Genomic DNA, 22537 nt, shown 5'->3' on the forward strand with positions numbered 1-22537 from the left:
ATTCTAATCTACAACTCTGACTTTCTTTCAGACTAACTTTTTCTCCCAGCGGTCCACTTTTGAGAGAGTATATTATAACCCCTAATGCACCCAACAAAGATTTCCTGAACACAAAGTCAGGCACCGTGACTACTGCCAAGGATCTCAACACACGGCACAGCCTGCACTTTGTAATTAGCTCTGTGAAGCAGGACAAATCCTCATCACATGAAATCTTGGCAATCAGGACACAAGGGAAGAATGCAGCCCTAAGGACAACTACACACGCTCGGTCTGCCCCAGTCTGCACCAATCCAAATTCCAGGGTCCATGTGTCCCAGGGGTCCACAGTCTGGGAAGGGGCAGGGTGTCATGCTAAGCTGATGGGGAGGATAAGAATGTGAAAAATAAAGCAGAAACCAGACAACCATGGGATGCTTGGGTTGGAAGTTGGGTTGGTTTTCTAAAAGTTAATAGCATTGTATGCAAGACACTGAAGAGACGAGAACTCAGCTGGTAACAGAACTACTTGAATTTCTTGACATACAGTATACCAATGCCATACTTTCAATTGATAGCAAGCTTTCCTTCTGTGTGTGTGTGTATGTGTGTGAGTGAGTGTGCATGTGCCTACTTCTACGGAAAACATTTACTTCTACACAAGATGCCACTGAATTTATTTAAAGATCACACTTTGATATGTTTGCTTTCACAAAAACTCCTTGGAGGGTAATAATTTAGTGAATGTAACACTTCCATTAAAAGGGAATTGATTTTAAAATACGCTTTTCAAACTTTTGACAAAAACAATTTTCTGATTTTCTTTATGCACCACAAAAGGCAAACACTGTTAGGTTGACAAAGTAATAAATAACATGAGTTGTCAAATGAGATATTAAACATTCATGGATTTAATTTTTAATAAAGACTTTTAGACATGCCCCAAAATATCCATCAATCTTTGACATAGGAAGAAGCAGGATTTTGGTAAATTCCATCCCTCAATTCAACAGAAATCAGCACAAGATGTTTATGGTTCTTAGAAACAGCAATGATGATATCGTTTACAAAATGATTAAATGTTTGCAGCATATAATTTTAAAAGGCACAAAATGGTCAAACATATCATGCATTATTTTGATACGTTTTCAGGTAACAGATGTACTGTCTTTGCTGTGTTTCTACCAAAGTACTCTGTGCATGAAAGTCTATAGAAAATTTGGTTCCTGGCCGGGCGCGGTGGCTCACGCCTGTAATCCTAGCACTCTGGGAGGCCGAGGTGGGCGGATCGTTTGAGCTCAGGAGTTCGAGACCAGCCTGAGCAAGAGCGAGACCCCATCTCTACTAAAAATAGAAAGAAATTATATGGACAGCTAAAAATATATATATAGAAAAAATTAGCCGGGCATGGTGGTGCATGCCTGTAGTCCTAGCTACTCGGGAGGCTGAGACAGGAGGATCCCTTGAGCTCAGGAGTTTGAGGTTGCTGTGAGCTAGGCTGACGCCACGGCACTCACTCTAGCCTGGGCAACAGAGTGAGACTCTGTCTCAAAAAAAAAAAAAAAAAGAAAATTTGGTTCCTAAATTGCCTCTGAAAGGGATTCCAAAAATGTCTTATGCAATGGCAACATTGCCAGAGTACGTTCATAAACGTCAATGATGACAACTTTGAGGTGCAATACTTATTTGGATATATAAATTATAGTTTTCTTAAGCCTGGAAAGAAAACAATTGAAATTTTAGTAGTGATTATCCCTGGGGTAAAGGATCATGGGTGATTTTCTTCTTTTTTATAATTTTCTCTACTTTCTAAACTTTCTATAGTGTGTTACTTTAACAATTTGAAAAAAAAAATTTCTTCAATTTCATGATACAGAAAACAGCTTAATGTACTAAAAAGTGAAAAGGCTTTAGAATCAGACAAGGGTTCAAATCCCAGATTGTACCCTTTCTACCTCAGTGCCCTTTGATAAGTTACTCAGCAGCTCAAGTCTCGCATGTCTTTATCCATAAAAGGGGATAATAACACATGCATTGAAGCACCATTTTGCCTATTAGGGGTGAGATATTTTAAGTGCTTAGCACAAAATAGGATCCCAATAAATGGCAGTCACTCATCTAGTCAAAGAACACAGGGATGATAAATTAGGCTTTTCTGATAACAAACAGTAAATTTGTTGGTGTTTATAAACTGATGCTTCAGTTTGTTCATTTGTTTGCATAAATACTATAAGTTTGTACCAGGTAACTTCCAGAAGTGTTCTAACAGTTAAAAGTCCAGAAAAAGTGTAAGTAGAAATGGGCTTCTACCCCATTCTCCTTTCTATTACAATTATTAGATTATTAGATTCTTGGGTTTACTTATACGTGTTACTTTAGTCACTGGGACCTGCTCAGAAATCCTCTGGCTGGGATGGGAGCTGAGACAAGGATTAAAGCAGACCTATTTAGGGATAGAGACAGAAACCACAGCTACCACAATCAAGATCTCTTCCATGTTGCCATTCCTTATGATTAAAGCAAGCAAAATAAATTATGGAATTGCTTAAATGCACGGTAAGGGTCAAGATTATAGGTTCTCTGGCTTTTCTCTTTTTTATGGTAGCTATGTTGATATTTTCAACCTATTCATCTGAAGGTAGTTCAATCAGTTAGGTTTATGATAAAAATATATGTAATCAACAAAATATGGCTGTTGGGGATATGTTGCCCTTGGATATATGTTGCTGTACCTTGACTACAGCAAGAAATATTGATTTAACTGGCTTTAATATCAAGTCAGGTATTTGTTGACATGTGGAAATGAAAAATATCAAAACCATGAAAAGCTTGATATATAGGTCAAATCCCATTTCAGCTCACTCCAAGGGACGGTCCAAAGTCTTCTGCTGTATTGGAACTGTGTTCAACTGATGCTTGCCCACATCACAGATAATAGGGATTTTCATTATAATGGGATTTGCTACATAAAGGAATATTAGTATAGATTTTTATGTAGTACAAATTATTGTAGAAAATAGAGCAGGAAAAAAATCATTGCATACTTAAGCTCTCCCTTCTCTCAACTCTGGAAGCACATCTTGCTTTTTACCTAAGGTATGCACGTTCTTTCCTTTTCCACGTCTGATTCCTCTTTGTTCCTCTCACAGTGCCTAGTGCAGAGTAGACACGCAGGAAATGAGCTAAATGAATGCTTTGGTACCAAAGCAAAGGAGAAAAATTCAGAATATAAAATTTAGAAATTGACTCAAAATGAGAATAGCAAGCAAGGTTAGTTAGCCCTTAGCACCTAGCATGCTCAGGGAATCCTGGGACCAGTTGGTTGGCTCTCTACTGCTAAGTAGTCACAGAGGCTTGTCTAAAATGTCCAGCACATAGCTCACACATTCTCATCCCTGGAGAACTCCACACAGACATTTCAATCATTAGTTGCCTGAAACACCTTCAACGTCCTAGAGTACAGCCCAAGCAAGGGTGACCAGTGAGCAAAGCCCATCCTACCAAAGGACTGAAAGGGCCACCCACTATGACTATCTGGTAAGCAGTAACAGCCAGGAAGGTTAGCCCATGGCAGCCCAGGGAAAGGGAATAAGTGCAGCCCCAGGGTTGGGATTTACTCTTGCAGCGAGATGGGAAGCAGTTTCTGAGCCCTTAACTACATAACCAGGCTGGGGGAAGACCCAAGAGAGACTTCCTAAAAGCCTGCATGGACACTACCCCCCTCGAAGCTCCTAACTTCTCATTCCCTTTCCTTCTCCCCTCCAACAGTATGATTACTTTAATGATCAAAGAGTTTCCTATAATTTTCTATAATGCAATCTTATTATATTTTTTCTACCTTATAGTCTTTTTCTTTGAGGCTTTTTTAATCAAAAGCTAAAATATGCATCAAATATACCAGTTTTGCTTCTATCTTGGAATGACATAATAGATTTAAATGCCTATTTCTATAAATCCCTTTATTGTGTTCAAAGGAACCACCTATTGAAGCCAAAGGGTCCCACCTCCCCATCAGAGGACTATGCCCTGGGAATGAGCATCTAGGCTTTGAGAGATTCTAAGCTAGGCACCAGAGGGTTCCAGGGCAGAGAAAGGGCCTGTCCGTTAATATTGGATAAAGTATAAGCAAAGAGTTAGAGGGGTTTGGCGAGATTAGATCAAGGAGTGGTATATTTTACAAATATTCACATTCTTCATTTGAAAATATTTTAAACGATAAATTAGCTCCTCTTAGAGTGGGATGGCCTGTGGTCCTTAATTAATAACTTAGAAATGAATAATGAAACAATTTTAGAGTTAGCCAAATGGCTTGCTCAATACATTTGATCCTCCAGATGACCTTTGTCTATGTAGCAGTCATGTCTCCATTTGCGAGCTGAAGGAGCTAAGGCTCAGAGACAGTAAAGCTCTTTGCCTGGGGTACGCAATGAAGCCACGTCTTGGATCCTATGTGTAGATCCTATGTCTAAGTCTCTGTTCACATTTCCAACTACTCACTAGTTGTGTAGAGAGCTCCAATTTAACTTGTTGGGCCCCTCCCACCATGAGGGAAACAGTTATCAACTGGCCAAGTTGGTCATCATGTTCTGTCAAGATCCAAAACCTTTTTAGCTATTGGGCCATGACTGACACTGTTTCTCCCTTGCAAGATCTAAAATGACTAAAGAAAAAGTGAAACAATCCTAAGACAAAAATGTGCAAGCTCAAGGACTACAAAAATTCAAGAATTCAAAAACCAAAGACAGCTTTCTTTACTAGACAATAGCTAGTTATAAACTCTGCAACAAAGTACCTTTTGGATGTAAAATATTACTACTTTTTTCCCCCATTTTTACTAAGAATCGAAACCTATAAAATGACAAACCAGGATTATCCTATTAAAAGACAACTTCAATTGTTCCTTTGTTCTAAGAAACTGTGTGTTAGGTACTGACTGGCAATACCTGTACCTTGATCTTCACATTAATTATGCATTTTTCCTACAAAATTGGCTGCCACACTACACCCTGTAAGTCAGACTTCAGAGCTGCCAAGAGAAATGTTCCAAATGGCTGACTTTCTAAAGACAACCTGTCAGTGCACCAAATAATTCTTTGGGGGTTTATCCCTGTATATTTTATATCTCCCTTACACTTACACCTATACTAATTATTACAGCTCTTTGCTGATGTATCATCTTACAGCTGAGGCTAAAGATTGGTTTCCATGCGTCTCCTAATATACAAATAATGAAATGTACAATTCCTTTGACAGCATCAGTTTACTTAGGGTGTTACTATTGCTTAATTCCTAAACTGATGTATACGAAATACTCTGTTTCCTAGGGAGATAAGTAATTCTGGCCTAGCCCATACAACTTAAACAAAGAGTTTTATAGTTTTGACTAAATAAGTATTTTCTTCCCTGAGGCTTCTTTTCATCAAATAATCATATCAATGCTTTAGTTAACACCTTATTTTAATGAGGCTTGGTTCCAAAATATATAAGAACATATACACGCAAGAGGTACTATACTAAGCCAAGTATTCCAGCCAAGTGTTCTTTTACCTGGCACCAAGTGACATTTTATAGAAAGCACAATGGTAACTATTCATTCTGCCAGCCTCAAAGAGATAGGCATGAACTACATGCCAGAATGAAAAAAGCTTAAGCTTTGAAATCAGACAACTGGCTTCGAATACCATCTCTACCACTACTATCTCTATGACCTTGCATGAACTACTTTCCTCCCCTCCGAGCTGTCTCATCTGAAAAATGGGGGGGGCAGAAACAGACTTACCTCAAAGGGGCTGTGAAAGTTAAATGAGAATTTTGCTGTAAAGAACCTAGCATATAGCCTGGCACATTAAGAATTGTTAGGTTTTTTTTCTGCCTCTCCATAAAATGCTGTTAGTAATTCATTTTGAATCTGTTCTCCACGCACAAAAAATAATGTAAAGGACATTAGCTGGAGTGCTCTTTATGACAGACAGCAAAGAAATGGAAATGGTTTAATTATAAATAAATGCCAACATTAAGGTATATTCATATATTGAAATTTATGTAATCATTCCAAATATTTTTCAAATAATATTTTATAACCAGGAAAAATTTACCCTAGAATTTAAGTGAAAATAGTAGAAAAGAAAACTTGTATAAATAATAATCAAAGTTCACACTTACTGAGCATATAGAACCATGCTACATACTTTATATGCATTATCTCATTACTTCTTGCAATAAACTTATTAGGGGCATGCTACTATTATCCCTATTTTATAGAAGTAGAAATTGAGGTTTTGAGAGTTTAAGCCATTTACAGTCACTACATAAGTAGTATAGCCAGGACTTGAATCCCAAAGTGTCTGCTTCCAAAGCACTTTTAACTACTAGGTCACACTGATTCTTCAGTACAAATTTCCCATGTCTCCCTTGAGGCTAGTTTAAAGCGCACAAATATATGCATGCACATACACTTACAATCACACAAAAATGTACACAGGGAAGGAAAACATATCAAATGCTAATGGTGACAATCTCTGGGTAGTGAAATTTTAGCCTTTATTTTTTATCCATTTCTGTATTTTCCAAATTCAATGAATATGCATTGTTACTACAATAAGAAAATTTTTTTCAAAAAGGAAAATGTGTGTACACTCTGAAAAATATAAATTACTGCATAAATACGAGTATTTTTATGAAGCAATAATTTATTCCTTGACTTATTATAGAGTTGGGTTTCTCAGGGCTACTATTCTTTTAAGTTATTTTTTTTTTCTCTAGTCCAAGGCAAAAGACATGTTTTAAAAAACTATTTTGTACATGAATACAACAAAATATAGTACAGAAAGCATCGTATGTGTTATTTGACAGATATTTGACATTAATATAAAAAGTCAAAGAATTTGTGTGAGGGGCAAAAAAAAAAAAAACCTCTTTTCAAATAATACAGAATTTTCTGCTCAGAGAAAACACATCCATTAGTGACATAATGCCATCAGTGTATTCTCTGTCATGGTCATGTTAGTGATACTGTCATGGAGCCATTTATGTAGGCGCCAGCACACTGTTTGGACATGCCTCAGCCTGATGAGTGTCTACCCAGGAGGCGTGAATATAACGATGTGTTGGAGTGACACCTAAGGAGTAATTTCCTGTCACCCTACCAATTTGTTTTAAGAGCAATGATTCCATAAAAAGAGCTGAATGAGGTACTAAATAGCTATTCCTTTCAACCAGACAAGTGCATATGAATGCAAATGATAGGTGAGATTTTATTTTACAAAATTACTTTTTTCTTTTAAGAGAAATTAAAAATAAGTTTATTTAGATAGGATTTTCAGTAAATTCTTCAGTAGAAAAATTACTGCAATCTAAAAGTTACTCCAAATGGATCTTGTTCTTCATAATAAGGGTTCTATGAGTGACAATAAGTGGGCCAACAATGACTGCATTACTAAGGCATTTGACTAAGTCTTTCCCAGACTATACGTGAAAGATTATCAAACTAACTTAAAAAAAAAATTAACAAAATTCATGTATTGATCTCAAGAAGTCTCTTGTGGAAAGTCACAGGGCTCTATCTTTGGCCTGTCTTAATGAACATTTTTATCAACGACAGAGAAAGTACCATATTCAAATACGCAACTGACAAATAAGTGAAAAGGTATCACTAATAAATTGAATTAGAAAATTAGAATTCAAAACTATCTTGATAAAGAGGAAAAATAATTTGACAGAAAGGGAAAATTTAACAAGGATCAATGTAAAGTCCTCTAAACAGGCACACATGAAACTGCTCAAGTAGCTAGCAAGGGAGATGTGGCTTTGTAGCAATTGTTAAGAAAAAAGAGTTGGAAGTTTTATTTGACTTCATATATGAACTAACAATGTGCTGCTCCTGATTTACAAAGAAGGCCAACAAAATATTTGACTAGATTAATAAAACAAGGGTGCCCTGACGGAGGGAGATAATAGTAACCCTATGTTTTCTACTGTTCCGAGCACTCAGGAGCAGATGTTGTGTTCAAGATGCCTCATCACTAGGACGGCACAGGCAGAGTGGTGGGCACCCAGAAACGTGTTAACAGGATGAGAAAGATCAATTAAGAGAACCAGGACCACATAACCCTGAAAGGAGACAGCTTCCAGGAGATACAATCGCTGTATTTGAAGAGCTACCACACAGAAGGTTCACGTTTATTTCTGTGGCATTCCAAAGGGTGGATGGAAGACCAAAGGGAAGCTGTGGGGAGACAGACTTCAGTGCACCATGAGGAAGAGGTTCTAAAAATATTTTTGTTCACTTGTGCTTAATAATGAGTATTGGTCCAACCACAAGTCAGACAAAGTCCAAATCTAAAGGGGCTTACGATCTAGGAGTGTTGGCTGATCACAGTGGCTCATGCCTGTAATCCTAGCATTCTGGGAGGCCAAGGCAGGAGGACTGCTTGAGCTCAGAAGTTCGAGACCAGCCTGAACAAGGGCGAGACCCCCATCTCTACAAAAAATAGAAAAATTAGCCGGGCATGGTGGCATGTACCTGTAGTCCCAGCTAGTCGGGAGGCTGAGGCAGGAGGATCGCTTGAGCCCAGGAGTTTGAGGTTGCTGTGAGCTAGGCTGACGCCATGGCACTCTATCCAGGGTGACAGAGTGACTCTGTCTCAAAAAAAGAAAATAAAAAAGATCTAGGAGCATTGCAGACACTTTTAATTTCTTCTCAGTAACTCAAGAAGATACTCCTAGCATACTTATTGTAAGCAATACCGAAATATGCCTCACTTTAATAAATGAGAAAAAAACCGAACATTTAAATGCAACCCAGAAGAGTCCAGAAGGTGAAATTCTACAAAAGTTTGGAAATTATAAATTACTGTTGCCATGGAAACCTTAGTTGATCTCATCCACTGCAGCTGAGACAGTTCTTGCTTAGGGACGACCAGAACAATAAATGAGTTTGTATATTCAGTGCCACAAGCCAGCACTAAGTAACATTTTTAAATGCCGTTATTTTTAATTTTTGAGGCAGTAGATTTACATTTTCTCCTTAGTGTTCATGATTTTGATATGACACTCAAGGCTACGGTATTACAGTGGGGTGACCAACCGAGAGCCGAGGAAGTCACTGGAAGCCCCGTGCATGCACTGAACCCACCATTCAGATTTCACAGGGGAAATAAATGAGAAAAGACAAAGACCTGCCAGATCAGGACATATGCAGTCCCAGTAGCCAGCATGATATCTTCCATTTTCTCCTTTAAAAATTATAGGACTGCCCACATTCCTACAATAAACACTTGTCGATCAGATGTGGCAGTATGTCAGATCAGACTGTTTCACTGCTGTTTACGGCACTTCAAAAAATGGGTTTTCTCGGTTATGTATTAGCTATCATTATAATACATGAAAGTCAGCCCACACTGAGAACAACATTGCCTCCAATCAAAATCATTCTTTCCGTAGAATGCTAAAGCTTTTTCCCTCTTCTTGTAAGCAACAAAAGCTACAACAAAAGAACTTCCCAAACACCCACAGTTAAGGAAAGAATGGCTCCAACAAAATAAGTGTGAAAAATCTGTCCCTGGTGTCTAATTTGTATATGAATCTTCCTTTTCAGGGTATTTTAGTGGCTTTCTTTATCTGTAATTTATCAGCAAAGAATAGAAATAAAAGTTTATTTTGGTGGCAGTGCACCTGACTATTCAGAGATTCAAAAACCTGCTTTGTTAATTGTTATGCTATCCTGGCAGAGGATGTAAACATGTCTGTTTTCCATGGCTTCATGCTGTATCCATAATCTCAAATGAATATTTTCACAAATGCAAACCAATAGGCAGGACTGGACTTAAGCAAAATGTGAAGGCAACTTCCTTCTGGTACTTTTTTCACTCTTGGTTGGGTAAAATCTGGGCCCCTTGACCCAGATTTCATATCTTCTTCCTTATCAGTCTCAGGGAAGGGTCTATAAAAGTATTCAACCTAAGGAGTATAGGTCTAATAAATTTAAATTACCCCTTCCATAGTATTTGCATTTTAAGTCCTGGTGCTGGGAATTTTGTATTTTATCTTATTTAGTCATAACAAAATCATAACAAAACTGGTATTATTAATTTCACTTCACACATGAGAAAACTGAGGTTCAGGAAGATTAAATAACTTGCTCAAATTCATATAGACAGCAATTGCATGAGTCAAAATCAGGTCGTTCAAGTGCCAAAGTTTGTCTTCTTTTTCTTCTAAACCATCCTGGGCTTAGGAGAATAGAGTTTTTATGATGTACACTTGCACATATTAGAAAGCAAGAAAGGGAAATTGTTGACATTTGAAGTGCCCTTTGCAACAGTATGGATTCTGAAATCACACCCCAAAGGCAGCCACCTTTCCAATCCACACATAAGACCAACCCTCCCAGTGGAGACAAAGACACAGACGTGTCATAATTTAAGAAAATCAGCCCTAGAGTTGCCTTCCCCTTTCTCCTTTCACGTTGCACATATGGTACAAATGGGACCCGGAGACCAATGAGGCAGCCAATTAATAAACAATGTTTGGTGTCAGGGGTCTGGAACCAAGGAACAGCCAGTATCCAGGCCAGTCATTCAATTCCACAAATATCTATTTAGTTTCCTGACCATTGCTGGTAGGTGTCAGTATTGAAGATGCCTAGAAGGGAGTAGCAGCGACCCAACCCTATGGCCTATAGCTCAGGAACAACAATATTGTCCCAAGAAGGCTTAAAAAGACATGGGAGGACCCTTACCCACAAAGATCTGGGATTCCTACACACAAACTCAAAGTCAGGACTTGGGAATATAGGAGCCCGGTGCACAAATGAAAACTTGGTTACCCAAGAAGCTGTGTGAGGGCCACCTGGGTAAACTGCCTGGTCAGTCCAAGGGTGAGTCACTAAGGTTCAGATGAAAGGGAGCTGTATTCCCTCTGCAGAGGGTCAAAACTCGTCCTGAGTCATGCAAACATGGAGAAGTAACCACACCAGGGTGGTCACCACTCCTTTCAGGCCACTTTCTATAAATGTATGACTTTCCAACTTTTATTTTTAGCATAAGAACCTCTCCCCGTAACAAAATCTTATACAAATGCTTACTATGTAAAGCAAATACAAACAGCTGTCCAGGTTGAAACACAGAAGGGAAGTTCTTCTCAGAACCAAAGCATTCAACAGAATACAGCATGCAGACCACCACTGGAGAAGACACTGAGTCACACTGCCTATCAGACTTCACTGGAATTGAATCCCACTGGACTTTTCTCTTGACAGTCATGCTATCTTCCCATCACTTCCTCCAAGAGAGTTTCTCCCTGCTGCTCCAACTCAATAAGCTCTGGTTTCCTATCAGGGGTTGGCTTCTCCACTGTGAACACATAAAGCTCTGCATATTTCCTAGGGCACAACACACTACCTTACACGTCTTTCTGGCAGCCCATATGCCCTTTTGGGCCAACTGATCCACAGATAGCTGCCCTCGGTGTCTTAAGGCATAACTAACTTCTGTAGAGCACTTAGTTTTTTCACACATTGTTTTGTTTGACGCATGATGATTGTATGATGTGCATGTTATTGAGACTCGAGACTCATGGATTCATTAACTTGCTCAGGGTCCTAGAGCTGAATGGCAGGAGGGCGGGGACTTAGCTCACTTCCTAGTGACAGGCGCAGTGGCAGGAAAGGGGACCTCAGAGACCTGGGTCTCAGTGTTTCACCTGGTACCTCACAAGTAGGAGGTATCCAGGGAATGTGACTCCACTTTCCCTTCTTTTGCACTTTCTGTCTATCTTAAATGCTCCCTCTGCCACACCACAAGAATTCCTGCTTCCCACTCCTGATGGAGACTGGGTAGGCCCGGGGGACCAACGTGCTTTCATAGTGCTTTCCACCCTGTGCACATGGTATGCATGACTCCTGGCTGCAGCACCTCAGAATCTGGCTCTCCCATCCTGATTCTTATCCAAAACACTTTATACCTCTGGATTTAAGAAACTGAGCAACTGCTGCTTCTCAATACCAATAGGGTTGACTTAATCATTCAAACAGCTCATAGGCTTGGCTCACAGAGGACGCATCTCCTCGGAATGAGGAGATGTTCTATAACAACACTGTCTAATCAAACTCCAATGTGAGCCACACAAGTCATTTTAAATTTTCTAATAACCATGTTTAAAAAAAAGGTAAAAACAAATATATGAAATTAACTTTAATAATATATTTTATTTAAACCACAGTATCTAAAACATTATTGTTTTAACGTGTAATCAATATTAAAATTTGTCACATGAGGTAGTTTACATTTTTTTCACATAAAGTCTTCAAACCCATGGTGTATTTTACACTTACAGCACATCTCAACTTGGACTAGCTCATCAGCCACGTGCAGCTAATGCTACAGTACTGGACAGCACAGTCCCGTAATCTCTTCTCTGTTCCCATCCTTCCGTCATTTCTTTCCTATAACTCACTTCCTTTAGTGGGGATGCTACAGGCAGGGGTAGACAACGGGGACCAGGATCATTAGAGGACACTTTGACACACACCTGAAGGGAAGGCCCAGATTACAAAGAAGCTTTCGTGCCATGCTAAGGAGCTTAGATTTTAACCTAGAGATTCAGAAACTCTGCAGAAGGACCTTAAGCAGTGAAGAATCGTGATCAGATCTGCCTTCTAGCAAGGCAGCCATGTGGGGACTGGGTTGGAGGCAGGCCAGGTACAAGGCAGCGAGACCAGTTGTGAGGCTACTGCAACAACCCCCCCAGAGAAAGGATGAGGGCTGGAACCATCGCAGCAATGATGGGAATGGTAGAGAGAGGAAAGAGCACATTCAAGAGAGTTTGAGAATACAGTCTCTACAGGGCTTGGTGGCCAATAAAATGTAGGGGTTGAGCAAAAGAGAGAAATTAGAACAACTTCTAAATTTTTAAGTTGGTGAAGCAGGTTTCATTCATTGAGATAGAGAACACAGAATATGCTGATTTGGAGATGGGTAAGTGATGTTTTGAGCTTATTGAGTTTTAGGTGCCTGGAGTAGGTGTCAGGTAAGAGTTAAGGGTTGGAGATACAAATTTCCAGTGGAACCAATGGCATTTAGGTGGCAGCAGAAAACCGTAGAGGAGCTGCTCCAGGGCAAATGTGAAGAGGGAGTAGAGAGCTAAAGGCTGAACTCTAGGGAATGCTGAGGTTTAGAAGGAGAGGACCCTAAAGAGAAGTCCAGAACAGAGGAGTTGGGTGACAGGAAAAAAGACTGAGGGGGAGGGATGACTCAGAAAACAGGTGGGCAACATTTCAAGGAGCAGAGCACAGTCAATAATGCCAAATGTCACGCAAAGGTCAAGAAAGAAAGGAGAATCCTGGACAATAGATCTAGTGGCTTGAAGAACAGAGGCAGCCATAAGGAGAGGCCAGGACCGCAGGGGGCTGGAGATGAAGGGAGGAGGAGGTGCAGGACATGCATGAGGACCTGTGTTTAAGAAGCTGCCTGCTAAGTCCAGGAATGAGATGGAACATAACCAGACCAGGAGAAGGGACCACAGGGATTTGTCTATCTTGTTCTGTTTTTATAAAGGATGAAAGACTTATGCATACTTATGTGCTAAAAGAAAAAGATGGTTGAGACCCTGAAGAAGAGATAATGGAGCCAGGTCCCTGAGGAAGCAAGAGTTGATGGCATCTAGAAGGATTAGGCTCAGACAGGAAGAAGGGAAAGGGAGAAAGGAGTGGGAAGAAGAGCTGCCATTTATAGAGAAGATAGAACATCACCACTGCAAAACTGTTTTTCCTTAATTAGAAACATAAATGCAATATAATTACACATGGAGGCTTTTTCTTTCTTTAATAGTACTACGTTTCATGTATAAAATCAGCTGAACACAGGAAGAAGTCACCAGAGCTCCAAATCTGTGGTCTTGGTACCTTTCCAAGTCTTCCACACATCTTCGGACTTCTAAACCTCACCTCGGACAATACTCACCTCCTGTAGAGCCAACAGTGGCTGTTCATAGGTGGCCTTTCTGACTGGTTGGTGTCTGTGCAGAACTGATAGGTAAATATTTTCAATATCACTATGCCTTACTTTACAGGGTGGTGTAAAAAAAAAAAGCAGGGGGTTCAGTGTCAGACACCCAAACAGGTTCATCTGTCACTTACTAATTCTGCAGATTGGATCAAGTTATTTAACTTCCCTGAGCTTTGGTGTCCCCTTCTTACAAGGGTACATAATCCCTACCCTATCCCTGTGAGGTTTAAATGGGATGGTCAATAAGTGATAACTATGACAATGATGATGATGATGGTGGTGATTGGATTCACTTTGTTCTGAATCTCTAGGAATTGGGTGCCTCTAACAATGAATTTAGTGCTTTGCAACAACTGGCATCTTGACCCCTAAGGAGAATTAAAGAAATGACTCAGTGTTAGGAAGGGACCTTAAAATCCAAATGGCCACCCAATGTTTGTATCTTTTCCTCATCACAGTGCATGTGCAGTTTCTGCTCTCAAACTGTCTGGGCTTGATACCTGCTCTACAAATTACGAGCTACTCTACCTTTCTCAGTTTCAGTTTTGCTCTTCAGTAAAATGGGCATAATAAGAGTATATATTTCACAGCACTGTTTTGAGGATGAAAGGAGAAAATGCATGTAATTAAATAAGATATAGCCAGTGTAGGCTATGCTTACATACATTTAACCTCCTGAAATAACACGATCCATAATAGAGCAACCTTCCTTATATTGACCCCAAATCTATCTTCCTGAAACTTGTACCCATTGGTCCTAGTTTTACGGTCCATCGGAGTAGTTCCACAGAACAGAATGAGGGTTCTATATTAATGGTATGTTTACTGCCTTACTCAGGTCTGCTAGGTGCACTGGGCCGAGTATCTCACAGACTGCTGGCTGCTTGGGAACACAATCTGGGAAAGACCTCTCATTTTTACATTACTGTGAAAGTGTCAACTTCCAGTGGCATTGCCATAATGCAAGAGGCCTTTGTGAGCATTCTAAGTGAGCTGGATGCTACCCAGGAACACACTGGTTATACTGCTTCCAAGATTCATTTCGCGCTTTATGTCATAGTTAGTTCAGCACTTGGCACCACACGTAATTATTGCAGGTATCTGTATATCCTTTAGGTTCCATTATTGAACACTGTAGACCACCAGTGCCCAGGGCAGTCCTAGCTGGGTTTCAGTTTAGAAGGAGTGGCAGTGTAAGAGTATTGACGCTAGAGTCAAAAAACTCTGGAATTCACCCCTGTCACCCTTCCCCCATCCTTATAATCCCAATAATAGCTACTAAAATCTTACCCAAATCCTTCCAATAATCAGCTGAAACAACTGTCACTGTAGTACTCTTCACCCCCCAACAGAAGGAAATTTTCTCTTGTGAGCTCTGTTAGACCTTTGTTTCTGGGATTCATTTGTTATTTCTCCTGCTGGACTATAAACTCCTTCCCAGCCTTGTACAAAGCAAGTCTTACTAAGCAATTAGATTTTGTCCTGATTACAATGTGGCAGACTCCTCCCCACATCATCTTTCACCCTCAGGTGGATCCCCCACATTAATTTTTTTTTTTTTTTTTAATTTACAAGGATGCTTTTAAATGAAAAGGTTGAGCAGTTCTGCAATACGGTCTGAAATTTTAGGGCCTATTAGCTGAAATTTTATATAACTGATAACTTTAGCCTAATTGTTTTATGTATGAAATACTGGCATAAAGCCTGACTGCTTTTATTTTTGCTCACTACTGGGACCCATCACTCCACCTTAAAATAACTACAGGCTTCTTAATTCCAACTCACAACTGCCAGGCTCCATCATTATCTCAACTCTGGGAAATGCCGAGTCCTCAGAATTCTCACAGCTGATGAATGGAGAAGCTGATTAGAACCACTGAAGAAAAATGGGAAAAAACTCCTTGACAGATGCCTCCTTCAAATGCTTGTCCCTTCTACCCAATGTCAACATTAATTTCTATGCTAACAAATATTTATTGAGGTCATGACTAGGTGTCAGACTGTGAGCTAGGCCCTGGGGATCCAATGGTGAGCAGTATAGGGTCTATATCTAAGCCCATCATTTAAAAAAATTCACCCTTATAGTTTATTCATTTTACAGGTATATTTATCAAGTGCTTGCCATGACCAAGGGCCTGTTGAGGGTTCAAAGATAGAGTATAAGGTACACCAGTGCCCTCAAGGAACTCACAACCTAGTTGAGAAAGCAAGAATGAAGCATACGACAGTGTAAGAGAGTCTGATGGTCTAAAGGAACCATGCAGACAAAAGGGCAGAAGAAAGCAATGACAGTAACACGATCAGGGCAGGCAGACTTGAACTTCAAGAATGTGGTTAGGTCAGAGAAAAAAGGAAAAGGCATTCTAAAAGGCAGAGCATGAACAACAGGGTATAAGTGAAAATGAGCATGTCATTTTAGAAGAGCAGTGAGATCCAACTAGTAGAAACAGAAGGTTCATGTTGGGAAGAAGCAGAAAATAAACTTGGTGAGTTAATCCGGGGCAAGACCTTGAGTTACATTAAAACCAGGTTGAGAGATTGGGCAATGGGGGAGGCCACGGAAAGCATTTGCACGATTGCAAAGAGCACTAGCTTTAGAATCAGAGAAACTGGAGTTCAACACAGCATTTCTGAGAGACAATCCTTGCAGAAGAGTTCTAAGGAGAAGAGCTTTAGGAAGGCTGATGTGGTGGAAGTGTGCAGAATGGGGAAACTCAATTACAGAGAGACCAACATGCAGACTATAATCATCCTAGGAAACAGTGATGGCCGAGGGCCTGGGATCTAAGAGGGAGAGTGAAGAATGAAAAGGAAAGGCAGGGACTGGCTCAGAGAAACTTACAAAGGAAGAGTTAACACGACTTGTTGCCCAATTTCACAGTGAGAGTAAGAGTGAGAAGGGTCAGGGATGGTTCCTAGATCTCCAGTCTGAGTGATGAAGAGAATGCTAAAAGTAGCAAGAAAAGGAAAGTCTTTTCATCATAAAAGGAACAAGTTTAGCAAAGAATATGAAAGGTTTGTTATCAGGCGTGTAGCCTTTAGCCTGACAGCAGGACGTTCACCATGAACAGTCTATTAATTAACGAAGTGGATAAATGGGAATGGAGTTGATCGGTACTAGAAATAAAGATCCGTATGATGTTTAAGGACAGATAACAATCACATTTAAGAATTTTTATTAGAAAATAAAAATATTAGCTACTAAACAAAAATAACAAAAATGATATAAGTAGGAGAGAGAAATACATCTTCACAGACTATTTTTCTCAGCTGTGGTACTTAGGGGATCCTATTCATTACCACAACACTGAACGAATAAACTTCTGTAGAGATTCAACATATGGCCTATTTACATAACAAGCATCACAATTCCAAATTAGCCATTTTGATGTGTCAAGGAAATAACACCTTCATAGCAGACTACTTCAAAAAAGGGAAGAAAAAGGAAGGTTTGTTTTTCTTCTATAATTATGTTTACTGGGTTTTTAACTGTATCATAAAAATCATGTTTTAATTGTGTGAGTACACTCTAAGGTGGAACAGTGATGGAATGAATTGATTAGCTGAAAAATGTACAACCATTCAGAGATCAATAAATAAACCCAATCACGTACATCTGTCTATATATCTACCTCCGTGTCCTGTGTCATGCTTGTAAAAGCTACTGTTCTGTGTACAGAAATTATGATGAATATATGATTTCATTATCAGAGTCAAATAATAGTAAAAGTGTTACAGAAGATGAGTAGGAAAGCAGCACTGTGGAGCAGTGCCTGAGCAGTACAAATGCTTACAAAACACACTCCATTTTTGTCACATGGCAAGACAGGTGGTAGTAACCAACATCTTACCATGAGCAACCTCAACTTCTTTCATCTTAGCAGATGTAACCAGAAGTTCTTATGCCGGCTCACCTCATAAGATACTGATTAGAGCTGTATAAAGGTAACAGAATGAAGACCACCTATGCACTTCCAACACACAGCCAATAATGAATCATTCACCGTGAATGTTAGCACAGTTTTCTGATCACAGACTGAGAAACTGACAAAAATGAGGACCAAAAGTGAGATATTTCTAAAGCTTAACTTCTGATGGAAAGTGCTATCATTTACATGGCCAAGGCAATCTATAACATGCTGCAGATTGGCAGTGCTTCAAAAGACTGCAATGGTGCAGCCTAAGTATTTTCTTTCCCTGATCATTACTGGTGTGGCAGAGCAGCTTCACAAGCTCTCAGATAACCTCTATTCACAATGGCCTCTTGGAAAATCAGTGCAAGCAGAGAAACCATCAATTGAAGATTTTCACCAGGGAGGCTCCCTAAAACAAAATGAATACAAAAGGAGTCTTGATCATTTTGCTTGTCTAAATGAGCACATTAAACTAAGTTGATTCTTAGGAAATCATTTAATATTTTCAAAGATTAAAGAAAGAAAATTGCCAATTAATACACTTCTTTCCCAGATGTTCAGTTTTTACTAACCTCTTAAATAGTCTCTGCATTCAAGTGATTGTATTTTTATGCAAATTATCTTCTGAGGCTAGTCTCTAGTTTGTGCCAGTGTGTGTGTGTGTGTGTGTGTGTGTGTATTTAAAGCCACACATACAGAATTTGACATGTTTTCTGTTCTGCTCCTTCATAAAATAGGTTTTAACACAGCTTGAGTTTATTCCAAAACTCCAATTAGAGACAGCAGTATTTGCCTTGTCCAAATAGAAGATCATTCCCAAAGTTGATTTTTCCCCATTTAAAATCCAACAAATATTATCATACACAGATATTTTTAAACACAGTTACTAGATAAAACTGCTCCCGTCTAACAACACATTGCTTTCTGGTTAAGTAACACAATTTCATAAGGCCTATAAAATACTATATCCAGAAGGCAACTTTGTACTTTATTTTCAGTGCCTTTCAAAATAATTGGTTTTGTTACTTGAATAGTCTTTTTTTCAGAATGAAGCGATTTTGACTTCCTGTCCTTTCTTTTCCCTGCCATATTACACATCTGCTTAATCTCTGGAAAACAAACTCAATCAGAGCGGCAATGAATCGTTTCCTTAAGACAAACTAAAACGATGTAATAAATGTCACAACACCTTATTCTTTCAAATACTGGCATAAAACCACTTTGTACAGGCTCTAAAATTTCGGAGTCATTTTTCCTTAAAGTCTATGGGTTTGTGAGGGTGGGTTGGTAAATACTTTGATGTTTTAAATTTTTTAAATAAGCAGATGAAAATATTACACATAACATTTTATGTGAGGAAAGAGGCTGTGTTTTAAGTTCAATGGTTTTCACTAGTTCTTAAGCTGCAAACCACGTAATAAACTCAAAGGAAAATGCTGTACAGAAAGAATCTTTAATGAAAGCGTCAGGTCTCCAAAACCTTGACATCCGCTAAAATCAGGATTGCTGAAAACTGAAAAGCACATGAAGTTCACGAACACACACAGCAAACTCCCCACCCCACCCCACCTGGATAACTGGAAACCCTCCACTCCCGAAGATGGGAGGTTTCGGTCGCATCCCCGTCCAGGTAAAGTGTCGGCCCTTCACCCCCTGCGACTGCAGAAAGCGTGAACCACGGAGCAGAGTGCGAGCGAGCAGGGCAGTCTTCCCAGACACGCCAAAGTCAAGCGTGTCCAGAGAACGGGAATAACCCTCTCCGCGCCTCGGAAACAGCCCAGGCTTCGGCTCCGGTCCGCCGCCTGCGGACTCCGTGGTCCACCCGCCCAGATGCGGCGGCACAACCACTTCGTCCCGCGGCCGGGGCGCTCGGCGTTTACTCCTGTCACCCGCGCCTGCCATCGCAGCGTGTACGCGAACGCTCGGGGACCTGGGGACGGGCGCCGAGGGGCGCGAGTTTCCGGGGCGCGCGGCCCCCGCACCCGGCCGGGAGCTATGGGCGGGATGGTCCCGGCTGACGCGGACGGGCAGCTCCGCGGATCGGAGCCAGAGGGCGGCGGGCGGCGGTGGGGCTCACTCGGGTTTGAGACGGGATGGGGCGCCCGCGCGGGAGGACGGCAGGAGAGAGACCGCGGCCGCGGGCGATTCAGATCCGGGGCGGGCGGGTCCACGTCGGAGCGCGGCGGCCACACGCTCGCCCAGGGCGCGCAAATGTGCGTCCGAGCCACCGCCTCCTTCCGATCGCCCGCGCCGGCCAGAGAAAGGAAGGACGGCGACCTCCGCGTCCGGTCCGCGCCGCCAGTCCGCGTTGGCGCCGAGCGCGGGCCACACCCAGCGCCCCGGGAGGCAGCGGGGGCTGGGCAGCCGGGCTGCGGAACGCGCCGCCGGCCCGAGTCTCCGTCCCGGCCGCTTAGGCCCGCCGCGTCCGCCCGCGCCCCGCGTCCCGGGCCCGGCCAGCGGGCGCCGAGGGGGTCCCGGCGGCAGCGGCGGCGGGGATCCCAGGCTTACCTCTGTGCCGATCGCCGGCCGCTCTGTCCCCGGCCGGAGGCGCGGTCGCCAGTGGAGGCGCGGCGGCGGTGGCGGCCCCTGCGGCGCGGAGGGCTGGCCGAGCGGGAGCCGCTGCCTGGGCCGCGCGCCGTCCCGAGCTCGCCCCGCGCTGCCGGCGCTCGCGGCGGAGGGCGCAGCCGGCTCGGCCCCCGGACTGGATTCCTTCACTGACACAACTCCGGCTCGGCCGCTCCACGCAGGGACACTCCCGCCCCTCGCAGGCTGCCCCCGCCCGCCGGCCCGCCGGCCAGCCCGCCCCTCAGTGTCACTCACCAGGCGCACACACCCCGAGCCGGCGCCCCTCGCTCCCGCTCGCACACACAGCGCTGCTCACGCCTCTCTCGGGTTTTGTATCCGCTCACACGCACGTTCTGACACAGATCCCTTCCCTCCACACGCCCTCCCTAGCTCCTTTCCCACCCCACTTTCTAGAAGAATCCCCGTACTGCTTCCGCACTTTGCTTGCTTGCCCCACACCAACCTTCTCGCCTCTCCCCAAACCTCCGCTTCACTGAAAGTCCCCCGGTCACTGAAAGATTTTGTCACCACCAGCACGTGTTGCAAGAGAATCATCCTCCCCTGCCCGGGAAAATGAACTTCGCTCCCCCGGCACTGTTTACAAATGCAAGATGCTTCTCCTTTTAGATTGTAGTAATGCCTTCTGGGGATGAGCCAAGCTCAGAATGTAAACAAAGAGAGCCCATTCGGAAACGACCTGAAAAATCAGGCTCGGAAAAAGTGCTGGGGCTGGGGCTGGGGCTGACCTTGGAAACCCGGCCACCCCGGAGTGTTCGGCCCCCTCCCCTCCGCTGCTGGCCTCCACACTGGCGCTGACCTGAGGCAGTAACCAAGTTACACATAGGTGGCTGCCTGGGAGTACAGGAGTCGGGAGAGTAAAGGCAGTTTCTCAATCATTATTCATGATGGAAGCACTTTAGATAACACTCCTCTTCCACAGGCAGTAGAGTGAAATGCAGGCAGCTTTCCAATTCAGCTTTGCTTTTTTTTTTTTTTTTTTTTTTTTGAAGGGTGACTTCTTAGCTTCCCTTTTTCTCAATACCAGTAACTGTTTCTCAGTGGCTTCTTGGATGTCAAAGCTCTTTACAAATATCAGACCAGAGTCGTTTATGCTTCTCAAGCTCCCGACTCTCATGGGCCCCCAAGTGTACAGCAGAATCATGTATCACCCGATGTTCAGGAATTCATAATTTGAAATAAAATACAAACATCTTTCGGGTAAAGTTCAAATCTGCTAACATAACGTACCGCTGTTGACAAAGCACAGCCGTAGTTAGGAAGAAAGGAGCTAAAAGGAAAGAAACTCATTTTCTTATATGACTAGTTGTTGTTCTTGCTACCTTGTAGTCACCCTGGACTGATGTGTGAATCATAGAATTTATTTAACAAACATTTGCTAGTGCTGTATAAGCAATAGCTCATTTAATCCTGCCAACAACCCCTTCAGGTAGGTAATATTTTTGTCCTTTTTTTTTTTTTAACAGATAAAGAAACTTAGGCACAAAGAGGTTAAATAACTTGCTGAGGTTTTTAGCTAATAAGTGACGGACGAAAGATTTGAACCTAGATGGTCTGGCCCCACCTGTGCCACAGGTAGGAAAGCTTGCTTCTAGAAACCATACTACATGTAAAAGACAAACATCATCCTATTGCTCAATAAATTCAGGTGTAATAGGTAACTTGTAGCAAGTTGACTTAAAATTTGATGCACTTTTTAGGTCCTCTGGAAAAACAATTTATTTAAGTATGGGGGAGGTTTCCTTCATAATTAGAACTCCAAAATCAATAGTGAAGTACTGCTTTTCTAGGAAGAGCTTTGGAAGTAACATCGAAATCAGCCTTCGTTTCTTTCTTCTACCACTTTGTAATCTTCCCAGGACTCCAAATCTGACTTGCTTAGTGAAGCCTGATAGAAAAATGCTTTTAAGAACTGAATATGACCAGAGGGAAGAAAGGATTTTCAGAAGCCCATATATGGTCTTTCATATTTGAGGGCTGTTTCCTGCTAAGTACTGTAGGTAGTGGCTGTAAGAATAACTTGCTCTGTGTATTGAGAGCAAAGATGTTAAAGCAGTG

At 41.8% G+C, this 22537-nt stretch overlaps 1 protein-coding gene across 5 annotated transcripts in view; it reads right to left on the reverse strand.

The window, feature by feature from the left end:
• SPATS2L (spermatogenesis associated serine rich 2 like) overlaps nt 1–20985 on the reverse strand; it is a 152324-nt gene extending 131339 nt beyond the window's left edge. For 2 of the 5 annotated variants that reach the window (XM_069488255.1, XM_069487915.1), the window contains exon 1: nt 20925–20985. The gene's annotated coding sequence lies outside the window, so the exon portion shown is untranslated. Of the gene's footprint in view, nt 1–20404; nt 20514–20716; nt 20767–20889; nt 20903–20924 lie in introns of those variants that run through there. The other 3 variants (XM_069488454.1, XM_069488405.1, XM_069488335.1) reach the window with 3 other exon arrangements.
• Between the last annotated feature and the right edge of the window lie 1552 nt (nt 20986–22537).

This window comes from Eulemur rufifrons, chromosome 1, assembly GCF_041146395.1.
Source record: "Eulemur rufifrons isolate Redbay chromosome 1, OSU_ERuf_1, whole genome shotgun sequence".
NCBI lineage: Eukaryota > Metazoa > Chordata > Mammalia > Primates > Lemuridae > Eulemur > Eulemur rufifrons.